Source organism: Micromys minutus, assembly GCF_963924665.1.
Source record: "Micromys minutus genome assembly, chromosome: 1".
Classification (NCBI taxonomy): Eukaryota; Metazoa; Chordata; class Mammalia; order Rodentia; family Muridae; genus Micromys; species Micromys minutus.
This window is the reverse complement of record NC_137969.1, coordinates 202559939-202573078: the sequence shown is the minus strand read 5'-3', so window position 1 is coordinate 202573078 and position 13140 is coordinate 202559939. Positions and strand designations below refer to the sequence as shown.

The 13140-nt window shown below is 37.3% G+C and overlaps 1 protein-coding gene across 1 annotated transcript in view; it reads right to left on the bottom strand.

Moving 5' to 3' along the window:
* The window catches only part of MIPOL1 (mirror-image polydactyly 1), a 286282-nt gene that overhangs the window by 105382 nt on the left and 167760 nt on the right, over positions 1 to 13140 (bottom strand). The window lies entirely within an intron of this gene.

Genomic DNA, 13140 nt, shown 5'->3' with positions numbered 1-13140 from the left:
AATTCTACAAAATTTTAAGTCCAGTTTACTTTAACTGATAAAGCATAATTTTTATAGACATTAATGGAAACTAAATTTTTATGCATGTATACACTGTATGATATGTGAAACAAAATTAACTTTTGCCATTTCTTACAGATTTATCAGTCTTTTGTGGCATAAACTTTTTATTGGTTATTTTACTTATTTACATATCAAATGTTATCCCCCCCTTCCCAGTTTCCCCTTCCCATCCCATCCCTCCTCCCTTCCCCTCTTCCCCTTCCCTTGCTTTTATGAGGGTGCTTCCCACACAGCCAACCACTCCCATCTTAGTGCCCTAGTAGTCCTCTATACTGGGTCATCTAGCCTCCGTACGACCCAGGGCTTCTCCTTCCACTGATGCCAGACAAGACCATGCTCTGATACATATGAGGCTGGAGAGCCATGGGTTCCTCCATTTGTTCTCTTTGGCTGGTGGTTTAGTCCCTGGGAGAACCGGAGAGTCTGGTTGGTTGGTATTGTTGTTCTTCCTACGGGTTTATAAACCCCTTCAGCTCCTTCAGTCCTCCCCTAACTTCTCTATTTGGGCACCTGTGCTCAGTCCAATGGTTGGCTGCATAAAACTTTAAGGTATTTTCTTCTAGCTTTTTGGAGGAACTGTTACTTGCATTTTTATTTTGGTAGAGCTCAAAGTTATGGATTTAAAATATTTTTCCATGTTCCCACCATCATTTTCACACGTTTGAATAAATGCCAAGAAGAGTTTAACATTACTTATAAAATAGGGTACTAGTATGACAAGGGTTCGTACTGTTTCTTTAAAATTCAATTTACATGAAAATGTGGTCTTTCAGTTTAAATGGCCTCTGACAGCAAGCATGCAAATGTTTCAATCCTGAAAACTACACTGTTAATAATTAAAAGTAATTTAAACTCTGAAGCCAGAGTTTCGGCATTTTGCTGAATGCATACGATTTCAGTGGAATTAGTTTCTTGCATAAGAACGTAGTAAATAGGAAAATAATAAAAACCCAATTATGAGAAACTTAATTAGTGTAATGAAAATGAACACTAGATAATGCAACTTTTCTATTTTAATAACGGAAAATTATAAAACCACGGAGCAGCCTGGATATTTGCATATAAGTTTAGGTACAAGATATTAGTTTGTTTTCTATCTGCGCTAAGAAATTCTAACAGAGTTACTCTGTAATTAAATTTAAGATGTTTGAATAATTGCTTTAATTTTCTAAATTTTATAACTACAGGTAAGATATCCCCCCAGCTAGGAAAAAAACACTCAAAGTAAACTCATTTCCATATTTAAAATGCCATCCACGTTAGAGTTATATCCTTAGAGATGCTTTACAGCTTGTATTTGCTGTACCTTTTGTACTCATAGTCTTATTTTTAGGTAAAATTTCATAAAAGTAAAACATACGTGCAATAGCCAATAACTATAAAGAAATATTTTAACAATTCAGCTTATGGCGTTAATGTCCACACAGTTAAAGTCAGTGATTTGTAACCTATTATCTGTATTTTTATAATCTGAGATAGAGTAAGGTCTCTGTAGGAGAGGTAATTCTGGAACATACTGTGTAGCCCGTGTCTGGAACTTAAGGCAATTTTTTCCTCCAGGTTTCCAAATGCTGCCAGTATAGGCATGAGCGAGCACACCTGTCATTTCTGTATGTTGTTGCACACACACACACACACACACACACACACACACACACACATGCGTGTGCACACATTCGCATACTAAGCAATACAGTCAAGGTATAAACATTTCCAGTATCTTCAAATGTCTTATTGCACATCAGTGTAGTCCCTAATCTCCTCTTATACTTAGCCTCCGCTTTACAGCCTTGCTTTCTTTAGCATTATGTAAAAGAAATGCAGCCATTAACTCTTACTTTACTTAATGCACTTTGAGATTTGTCTGCCTTATTGTACAAACCCATTGTTTGTTCTTTTATAATCATGAGTAATGCTTCTTTGAGGATCACAATGTGAATATCCATTCTCCAGTATATATATCATTCTCATTTTTCTTGAGTAACTAACTGCCCAGACATAGAATGTTTGGGTCCGGTGATTCGTATATTTACATATTTAAGAAGAAATTACAAAACTTGGTGATTTCACTGAGATAATACTAAAGGATCAGTCTTAGAAGCAATGACCTAATGGATTCCTGTTCGAAGAGAATGTGAAGTGCTCATAGACATTACAATAGTCCATCCTTGCAATTGCCTATAGGATAATCCACATTGTTTCCTGGTGAAACATGAATCACATCATCATTAGGCAACAAAATTACTGAAAACCAGATTCATCGTAATGCGTTTCCCACATTCTGTGTCCTTTTATCTCACCTGAAATAATTATAATAAACTGTGGTTGCCTAGTGCTATAGTATATACCTACTTAGAGTATTGTAGTTGAAAAAGGACCGACATTTGAACTGGCACCATATTAGAAAGGAACTATGTGTTTCAGTAAGTCTTATCTAGCAACTCGGAATGGCAAAAGCAGGATTATACTGTTCACAGAACTGATATTTACTGTTGCTATTGGGGATAACAATCTTTATCTTACTTTAAAATCTTTTTATGTTTGGTTTCAATGTGTTTTTAATAGTTATAGTCTGAAATAGTTCAGCCTTCCTTTGGTATCACCAAGATCATTAATTCTCTTTATGACAGAGCAGAGGCAGTTGATTGTCTTCGTGATATCTGTTAAATAAAGGAGCATGGCATAGAAATAAAACTGAGACCTGGGATACAGATTTCAGAGGCATCTTAGAGGTAACAATCCTATTTTTATGATGAGAAAATGTCTGCTATTACAACATGTACAGAGAAAACAGTTGGAACTTGTCCAAGGATTCACAGCTAATTACAGGGCAAGTATGAATAGAAATATTCATAAAGCATTGTTTATTTCATATTACAAGTGCAGTGAGGCATGGGGGCAAGGGGAATGTTTCTGTGGGACCCATGTTGGGAATCCCTTCCCCCAAGGGAACGGCCACACGATGGTATAGTACAGAACAGAGTTTATTCAGGGCATGGAGAGGGGAGTTAAGAGGATGGTAGGAGAGAGAGAGAGAGAGAGAGAGAGAGAGAGAGAGAGAGAGAGAGAGAGAGAGAGAGAGAGAGAGAGAGAAGCAGGAGGAGGAGGAGGAGGAGGAGGAGGAGGAGAAGGAGAGGAGAGGAGAGGAGAGGAGAAGAGGAGAAGAGAGGTAGAGAAGCAAAGGCCCCGGCTATAAGCACCTGGAGGGGGGAGGGAATGGGGAAAGGAGAGGCAAGGGGGGAGAGCAAGGGCAAGAGACCAAGAAACCAAGAAAAAAAAGAGGAGGGGCAAGCAGCCCCTTTTATAGTGTCAGGTAACAGAGGCAGAGCATACCTGATTGTTGCCAGGTAACTGTGGGGTGGGGTTTACAGAATCCCAACATTAAGACCATATTTGAATGATATAATTGAAGTGTACGTTACTTTTTAAAGAATCATTTTGAAAGAGCAATCATAAATTTATTAAACTTTGTTATAATTATGAACATATCTAAAGACATCTTGCATGTCTTTAAGGATGTGTCTAGACATTTGTTCAAGCAATGACTACAGCCATGCAGGAGTTTAGGTCTCAAACTTGCAAGCAGATTTCAAGCTTGGTAGATAACATGTAACCATAAATCTGGAAAAACATAGCTTAAAAGTTAAAAGCCTTATCAAAATACTTATAAAAGTGAGCAAGAAGATTTCATATAAAATCCTTCTCAGTGCTTGCTCACAATACTGTGTAAGGCTTTTATAAAGCATTTTTAGTGGTTATATTTTACATTTATGTCTTGCTTTTGGTAAACCAAAAATCAAACCATTTATTCAAAGAGAACAGTATATGCACTGTCCAATGACCACAAGGTGGTCTGATATGGGGATGGGGACAGAAAAATGTGGTAGAAACAGAAATTATAATATTAATAACTGAAGCTGAAACTTGAGCTATAAGCACAAGTTGTGAAAAAAGTTAGAAGCTAGTTAAAAAAATTTTAAAAAGGTATGATAGAAACAGAGCCCAGCAAGGCCTGTGGACTCAGGGACTTAGTGGGCCTCCCGGCTCTCTATTGCAAGCTGCCTCATTAGGCAACCTAGTAAATCTTCATGTGCTTTCACTTTCTCACCTCCACAATGGAGTAAGATAAAATCTATCTGCAAGGTGTGATACTAATATAACGAAGGCTGAGAAATACATAAAATTAGTATACAGCACATAAAAAATGCTCCAATGACCTATTGTTGAATACATACTAGGAAAGGGCTGAATCGTCAACTGGATGAGTTAGGAATTGAGTAGGAGTTAATGTCTACCAAACAGGAGAAGGAAATAAATTTTCAGCATCACTCTGCCTTATAAGTTTGACATCTTTTCACTCAGTCCAAAAAGATGGATGAGTCTCTGTGGGACCATTTGTGGGTTTCTTGTGATTCTAAGTATCTCTGTTGAGAAACCCATTGTTGACCAAGACAGTGCCCACACAGCTTTTGTTAGTAATGAACAATGTGCAGTAGATTAAGAAATTTAAGGGGAAAGACTGTGCCTTGCTTTCTCAGCACATGTTGCTCTGTCCCTTTCTTGGTTAAACAGATTCTGTTCAAAACACAATGCTTCAATATTATGAAGTTTATAAAAGACTTAAAGTATAAGATGTTATTGAACTTGACACAGTAAGAAATTGTATGCTTTTGTTGAAGGGATAAATGTTATTTCTATTATTTTGAAAGTGAGGAAAATAAGAGAATATTATTAACTATATGGATTTTTTTCCTATATGGATACTTTAGTAACAAGAAAAAGGATACAAAAGTAATCCAAGTTTTCCCAATCATAATATGTTACTATAATTTTATATACATCCATAAGAAAATAAAACAATACCCAACAAACATTGTTCTGTGGAGTTATTTACTTATTCCCACAATACATCATCCTGGCACATACAAGTCCCATTTTACAACCGAGACAACTGCTGTCTAACTCACAAAAGATCCCTAACCACCATGTCACTAGCCCTAAGTGGTGAGACAAAGATTTGAACTCAGGTACTCTGAGTTCTCCTTCCTCTTAGTCACTATGCTATAAACACTAGGTAAAATTTGGTACTTTAAATCAGATGTTAAATAAAGAGGTTTGGAGGCCAATCCCAACAATCCATTTACAAAGAACTCCTGCACTCAAGAGTTGGGGTGCACTGTGGAAACCTGGGGGAAGGTGTGTAAAAGCCAAAGGATCAGCACGTTTTCTATGTTGAGACTGTGTAGAAATGTCAGAAGCCATACCGGAAAAGTCTCCTGCACATGACTACCCGAATGTAAGCTGAACGAGCATGAAAGCAACGGACATGCCAAAGGGCACGGAGAAAAGACCACGAGGCCTCAACCCTGAAGAAAAAACTACAACCAGCTAAGCAATTCTGAGAGCAGGAGAATTAGTTTATCCAGGGAAGAGCACACCAGTTGGTTATCCATTTTATGTAAATAGTTATCCCTGAAAACATACATACAAGTAACATTGTACAGACTAAGCAGATTATATTTGTATATTTAAGTGTGTGTGTGTGTGTGTGTGTGTGTGTGTGTGTGTGTGTAACCACAAATAATGAAAAGAGGCCATGAATTAGAAAGAGTAAGGAAGTGTATATAGGAGGGTTTAGACGGTAGTAAGGGGGAAATGGTATGATTATAAAAGAAATAATTAAAAACTATGTTACTATTAATGATATTAAAGATGAAAGAATTATTTTGCATAAGCTTACACAAAGGAATTGAACTACTTGAGCAAGATTATAAGGAATTTTTCCCTTTTGCATGTTAGACTTATTTCACTCAACATCAATCCGCTCCCATCTACCCATGCCTTCACAGATGACAGGAATTATGGTGAGTAGTATCCCATTAGGTCTATTTGCCATTTTCCCTGTGTTCATTCACTGGCTGAAAGACACTGTATCCATTTTCATTTCTCAGCTATTGTGAAAAATAACACAATTCATGCAAGAGTGGAGGTGTCTCTGGCATAATGATTTTATTCCCTTTGGCTATAAACCCAGTAATAATCGTGTTCTACTTTTGTTTTTAAATTATGAGGATCTTCTACCCCACTTCAACCCTACCACCAGTGTTTAAAGTACCCTTTCTTCACAGCCTTCGTATGGACCACCTCTTTCTTTTGGATAACAGCTGTTCTCATCATACACCTGATGATGACGAGTGTTGAAATCAGCTGCTGATGCTTGTATCCCTCCCCTGCAAAATGTCTGCTGCCTATTTTACTATCAGGTTCTTTTCTTAAGTGCAGTTTATTAAATATTTCAGATATTATTCACTTCTCTGATGTGTACTTTGCCTTTAGTTTTAGTGTGTGGGAACTTAATTTTTAAATTTTGTGTTAAGAAATTTTAAAAGTTTTGTGTCTAACCATTTCTCTATATGTGAAGTCATCCCGTGAAAGACACATCTTTTAGATTTAATGAATACTATTTCATGAAATACTATTCTGGATTTATGTTCATTGGTAAGTAGGAAATGGTTCCATGCTTGCCTCCTGACACTTCTTGGTTATCCTTCTGAAAGTCATTCTTACTGACATGTACAAAATTACAGAAAGTTCCCAGGTTTCATATATAATCTAGTCATCATTTAATAAGACTTGATATGTAGATATAAGAAATCTAGAACACATTTTAATCAAGTGCTACTTATGATCTGTTTACTGCTCTAGTGGGCAGCGAGAACCTAGAAGAGTGAGGCCTAAAAATAAGGCAGACTAAAGCCAACTTTATTCAGAGCTTCAGACAATTTATACTCTGAGAGTTCAGAACAATTACAAGAATAAAATATACAGTCACAAGGACAAATTTCATGTGGTTAAAAAACAAAACAAAACAAAACATGTTTCCCACAGAGGTCTAATAAACAAATATCAGTAGCTAATTTTAATGAAAAATCTAAAGTGAATTTACTCCTATCGACTACACCTGGGACACAAGAGCAGATTTCAAGAGCAATTCCACGCACAGAACTCCATTCTTGGGCAGCCTTCCACACACCCCCCCCCCCATCTTTCTTTTGTAATTGCAAGATATCTAGAGTGGTTTTAATTTGAGCTGTTCTAGATAAATAATAATTGTCATTTAATGCATGAGTATCCTATAAGTAAGCAAATTATATACACAATGAATATTGGACCAGTGAAAGCACTGTGTGTGAGATTCTCGGCTACAAAGAACAGAGATCAAAACTATGTCTAGCACTACTTGTACATTATTATATTGATCAGAAAGGTCTAAAGAATGGCTTGACAAGAGATCCATATAGTTAGTAGTTCAGGTACCATATGAAATGTAAATCCACATTTGACTTTAATAGAATACAAATGTTACTATATCCTAAGTAAGTGGGTACTAATTTATATCCCAAGGAAAAATTAAATACAATCCCTCCAGATGAATGAATGAGTCTATTATAGTCTGAATGTTTATTCATAAATGCAAAGTTATTAGGGAGGCAACTTCTCCCTTGGTGCATAAGGGCCATCACTTGGCCCCAGGTGGGCAGATTTGACTCCTGATCTTCTGGCTCGTATATTATTTTGACTTTTAGCTGAAGTTTTGCTATCTTTCTGGTTACATTCACCATCTCCTTGCCCTCAACCAGTACCCTTGATAGCCTGGGGCTGAAGAAGCCAAAGAGAAATCTATAATGTTTCCCTGAATCCATCTACAACGACAGATACATACCCCTTCCCAATTTTCTTCTGGAGTAGTAAAAATAGAGCAAGTTAATATGTCAGCTTGCTTCCTTCCCGCTGCAATAAAACCAGGGAGGTTAGAATGTGCACAAGTATTGACGGAAATAATCCCACAACATAAGAGAAACACAAAATGTTTTAAAGGGTTTATGAATTAACCCAAGTATCCACCTACTTCACTGAAGAAGTCTAATAGACTGATGGAGGTCTGGACCGTAGATCTTTCCTATACCCTAGATGAAGTATTAATAGAAGACGTGTCTGCCTGTGGAATGAGAAAAGGTTGGACAAGTTTTGTAACCACAATTTCAGTTCCAATGAGAAAATCCCATAACTTAACAGCTAAATAATGATTTCCTATCCTTCATAGTGAACCTGCAAACAAAATTTGAAAAATCATAGAGTTCCATAACACTCCGAAAAATAGGTTATTCGGTAAGGTTGATAGTCAAGCATCAAACCCATATACCTGCTGACTTCAGGCCCTCCCCTGATTTACTACTGAGCAAGAAGAGTAATTTAAGCAGTTAGTATTTTATGGCCCATATGCTGTAAATAGGTCCATCCCAAAGGTTTGCCTTTCTGTGCTGTAATATCCACGGGAGGCAATATAGTGGGGAAATAAGTGTAAAGGCTGTGACAGACCCAAAAGAATCCGGGGCTTCTATTAGTCAGGACCCAATAGCTATAGTTCTTTTCTTGCCCCTTGAGATAATATGTGAATACTGCCTAATGCCTCCCCCCTTTCTAGAGTTTTGAATAGATTGTTTAGTGCATATTTAAGCATAAACATATTCCTTTTTCTGGTGTGCCCAAGAATTCGTAGGTTGAAGACTTAGTAAATCCTCACCAGGAAGTAGATACGATTCAAAATTAAATTGATATAAAAATCTGTACCACATGGCCTCAGGGTCATTTTAAGGCAGCACATATCTTAAAGGAAGTTCTATGAAGGAGCTGAGGGAACTGTCAAAAGCACAATTATCTGTGCTGCTGTTTTTAGTTTAGTTTTGCCTGAATGGAAAATATCTGCTTTTTTGCCTCTATCACTAATGTTAAGTTTAAGGGTGACGCTGGAACAGGACCAGCAGTCTCAAATAACCTGGGTCCCTGACATCTCTCAGACACTGGACCACCCAGGCAGTACACAGCAGAGGTCTGAGTTCAGTGAGAGAAGATGCACCTAACCCTTAAGAGACTGAAGGCCCCAGGGAATTTAGAGGTCTGGTGGGGTGGGTAGGGTGGAGATATCCCTGTGGAAACAGGGGGTGAGGGGAGGAGGTATGGGATGTGGAGCAGTTGGAGGGTGGAGCAAGAGGGGAATAAAATCTGGAGTGTAAAAAATAAGTTAGTAAGTAAGTAAGTAAATAAATAAATAAATAAGAAATTGTCCATCTTTTCCTTATGATTAATATCCTCCTTATCTTCTTCAAGCATTTTGATAGCTGTCTGAGTTAATGCAAAAGTGATCCAAAAGTGACCATGGATCTTTTCCCCTTGTGATTGTTGCTTTTTCAATATTCTTTAGAATTCTATCCCACAGTTCATCTACAGTTCCTTTTTCCGGAAGCCTTTCTTAAAAAAAAAAAAAAAAAAAAAAAAAAAGATAACACACACACTTGACATGGGCAAAGGCTTCCCTGGTTTCTGCTCTGCCCTCACTGTCTTACATCACAGCCGACTTCAGGCCCTGCTTCCTGGTGCCACTGTGTTTCCTGCTCTACTTGGTGCTGTGAACATGGGAGAGAGGGGGCCTAAAAATGAGACGGACTAACGTCTCATGCAATAGCCAACTTTACCTGAGCAGCAGACAAATAATGCCGAAGAAGAGTCCCCTGAGTCAAGTGCAGAGTCACGAAGACAAACTGCATGTGGCAGAAAACCCACGTGTTTTTCCACAGAGGCATATAAACAAATGACAGTAGCCAGCCATGGTGAACCTATCCTGTACGCCTGGGATGTGCAAAAAAGCACATTCCAAGAACCCAAGGAAAATGCTGTGGTACTGAAGAAACTGAGGTCACAACCCCCCCACTCCTTTTTTTTGTTTGTTTGTTTGAATTTTCTCACAAACACTGAGAAAACTCCTCCCAGGACTCCCTTTTTGGAGTATGTTCTGACAATGATCCTCAGTTAGTGTCTATTAATGATTTCTTTCTAACCACAACACCCTTCCTTAAGATTAATTTCCTCAGGAAAAGACTATTGTGTGTGTGTGTGTGTGTGTGTGTGTATGTATGTGCATGTGTGATGTAGGTTCCCAACAAAGCCTATTGTCTTTTCTCATGTCAGGAAACCTTCCTTCCACTAAGCTCCTCACTGCCACCTAAGAATATGGGCACACAGAGAAAATTAAAGTCTTTCTTAAACTCAAGAAACAAACAGTTCCCCAGATGACAATATATTCTACGTTTTAGTCACAGCACTTCTCTCCGTGTAGTACCTTTCTATTTAGTTAGCCAGTAGAGTTTTGTTTATTTGCTCGGGAGCCTGTGTGTTTCTGCATCGGTTCTATTGTACTCTTCGTCACCTGAACACCTGCTGAACTAAAATAGTCCTGCCAGCAAAAAGATTTCAAATTATGCAATCTGCAATTCAGTCCACGGCAGGCACTAGGGTTGAATTTCCTTTATAGCTTTCAACATCAATTGCCAAACAGTCTGCATAGAAATATTACCAACTGAAATCGTTCATGACACAAGGGTAAGCAGGAGAGCATGGCCATCACTTCGACTCAGGACTTCTCAGGATTTCACAGTAAGGACATAATCACTGCCATGTAACTGACCAGAACAGTCTCAGACTCACCAAGGCGTTGAAGAGAAAACCAACCTGACTATGGGATCTCTAATAAATACGGACTTCATGTTATTCAAACAGCACTCACTCTCTCTCTGTTTGTGTGTGTGTGTTACAAATAAAACATAAAATGGCTACTGAAAAGTTTTGTTATGTAATTACTACAAATTATAAAAGCATAAATATAAAATTATATGTTGTCAGGGCTAGATTAAAATATATATCATACTGAACTAGAGCACAATTAAGAGTATTAAAGTATTAAGATAGCAGACATTAATATTTAATCCTTTCAATTGCAAAATAGGTTTATTGAGATGTTAAAGGTCCAAATCAAAAAGAATTTATGCATAATCACTGTAAAGACCAACCAGAAGTTCTCAAAGATTTCTGACTTACATGCATATTTAAAAAATTGTGGTATATCTACACAATGGAGTACTACTCAGCTATCAGGAACAATGACTTTATGAAATTCCTAAGAAAATGGATGCATCTAGAGAATATCATCCTGAGTGAGGTAACCCAGTCACAAAAGAACAGACATAATATGCAGTCACTAATAATTGGATACTAACCCCAGAAAGCTCTGAACACCCCAGAAACTACTCACAGACTATATGAATCCCAAGAAAAACAAAGGCCAAAAAAAAAAAGAAAGAAAAAGAAAAAAGAAAAGAAAAGAAAAAAAGAAAAGAAAGCCTCAGTCCTTCTTAGAGAAAAAAACAAAGTATAGCACCCTCTCATAGTGTGGTACACCTGGACCTCAAATCTTTAATAATCCAAGAGCTAAGATAATAGCCTTGTGGCAATTTTTGGTATTCACAGATCATTATGTTTAATCTATATCCAACAAGAAATCTGTTTCCATGTTATGTTCTGTCCTACATGTACTTCATGCTTATGGTAACTAGTGGGATTTCAATGCATGCTATCAAACCTCTAAAAGAATTAAGTACTGACAAAATTATTCATATGTTATGCCAAAATGCCTTTAAAAATCTGTAAATGTATCCCTCTTTTTAAAAATAAAGCGGTAAGGAATAAAAAAACAATTTAAAAAATTAGCTCAGAATTTAAAGAACAAGGTAAAGTGGGTTTCACCACACACTAAAGGTTTTCTCAAAAACTTAGAGTTGACATAAAGGAATTGAAATAAATCCGGCAATGCTTTTAGGAGATGACAACTCATATAGAGCTAAACAAAAAAGTTCTCAACTGAGGACTATCGAATGGCTGAAAAGCATCTAAGGAAGTGCTCGATATCATTAGCCATCAGGGAAATGCAAATCAAAACAACCCTGAGTTTCCACCTCACACCAGTCAGATCAGCTAAGATCAAAAATTCAGATGACAGCAGATGCTTGCGAGGATGTGGAGAAAGAGGGACATTTCTCCACTGTTGGTGGGGTTGTAAACTGGTACAACCACTCTGGAAATCAGTCTGGCGATTCCTCAGAAAATTGGACATAGTACCACCTGAAGACCCAGCTAATCCACTTCTGGGCATTTACCCCAGAGATACTCCAACATACAACAAAGACACATGCACCACAATGTTCATAGCAGCTCTATTTATAATAGCCAGAAGCTGGAAAGAACCCAGATGTCCTTCAGTAGATGAATGGATACAAAAATTGTGGTACATTTACACAATGGAGTACTACTCAGCTATTAGAAACAATGACTATGAAATTCTTAAGAAAATGGATGAATTTAGAGAATATCATCCTGAGTGAGGTAACCCAGTCACAAAAGAACAGACAAAATAGGCAGTCACTGATAATTGGACACTAATCCCAGAAACCTCTGAACACCCCAGAAACTACTCACAGAGTGTGTGAAGTTCATGAAAAAATAGAAAAGAAAAGAAAAAACCATTATCTTTACTCCTTACACACCAAGAAAACTTTGACTAATTCCAGGTTACATCCTGTTTTACATGTACTTTATGCTCATTGTAACTAGTAAAATCTTAATGCACGCTATCAAACCTTAAAAAAAAAAGCCAAGCACTGACATAAATGTATTCGTATACTTTTATTCAAAATGCTTAAAATGTGTACATTTATCTTTGTTTTGTTAAAATAAAGTTCTTTAATTAAAAAAAAGAGCTGGCTTCAGCTAACTTCATGTTAACATATAATTTAAAACAGTCATTTGAAGAGAAATTCAGTTTCTCAATATGGAAATTGCTTGGGAGTTGTGCATGTGAAGGCCAAAAGGAAGCCTCTCTCCCATCTTATTTTGGACGCTCACACAGGAGCACAGCCCAGGGCACACTGCTGTAGATTTTAACTGTTGTGTGGAACTACTCACAATGCGTTTGATCCGTTTTATCTTCCAAGTTAGCAAAGAAATGTTGCAATAAGAAACACCAACAAAGATCTGGAAAAGTTAAGCTCTGGATTACCATATTGTGTGCTCCTGGCATTCAGTGCTTCATACAAAGGCAGTGGTGTTCAAAGTAAGAAAAGAAATGGAAGGAGGAGAGAAAAAAGAAAGCTGGTCTCCAAAATCGCAGAGCACCAAGTAAATAATATT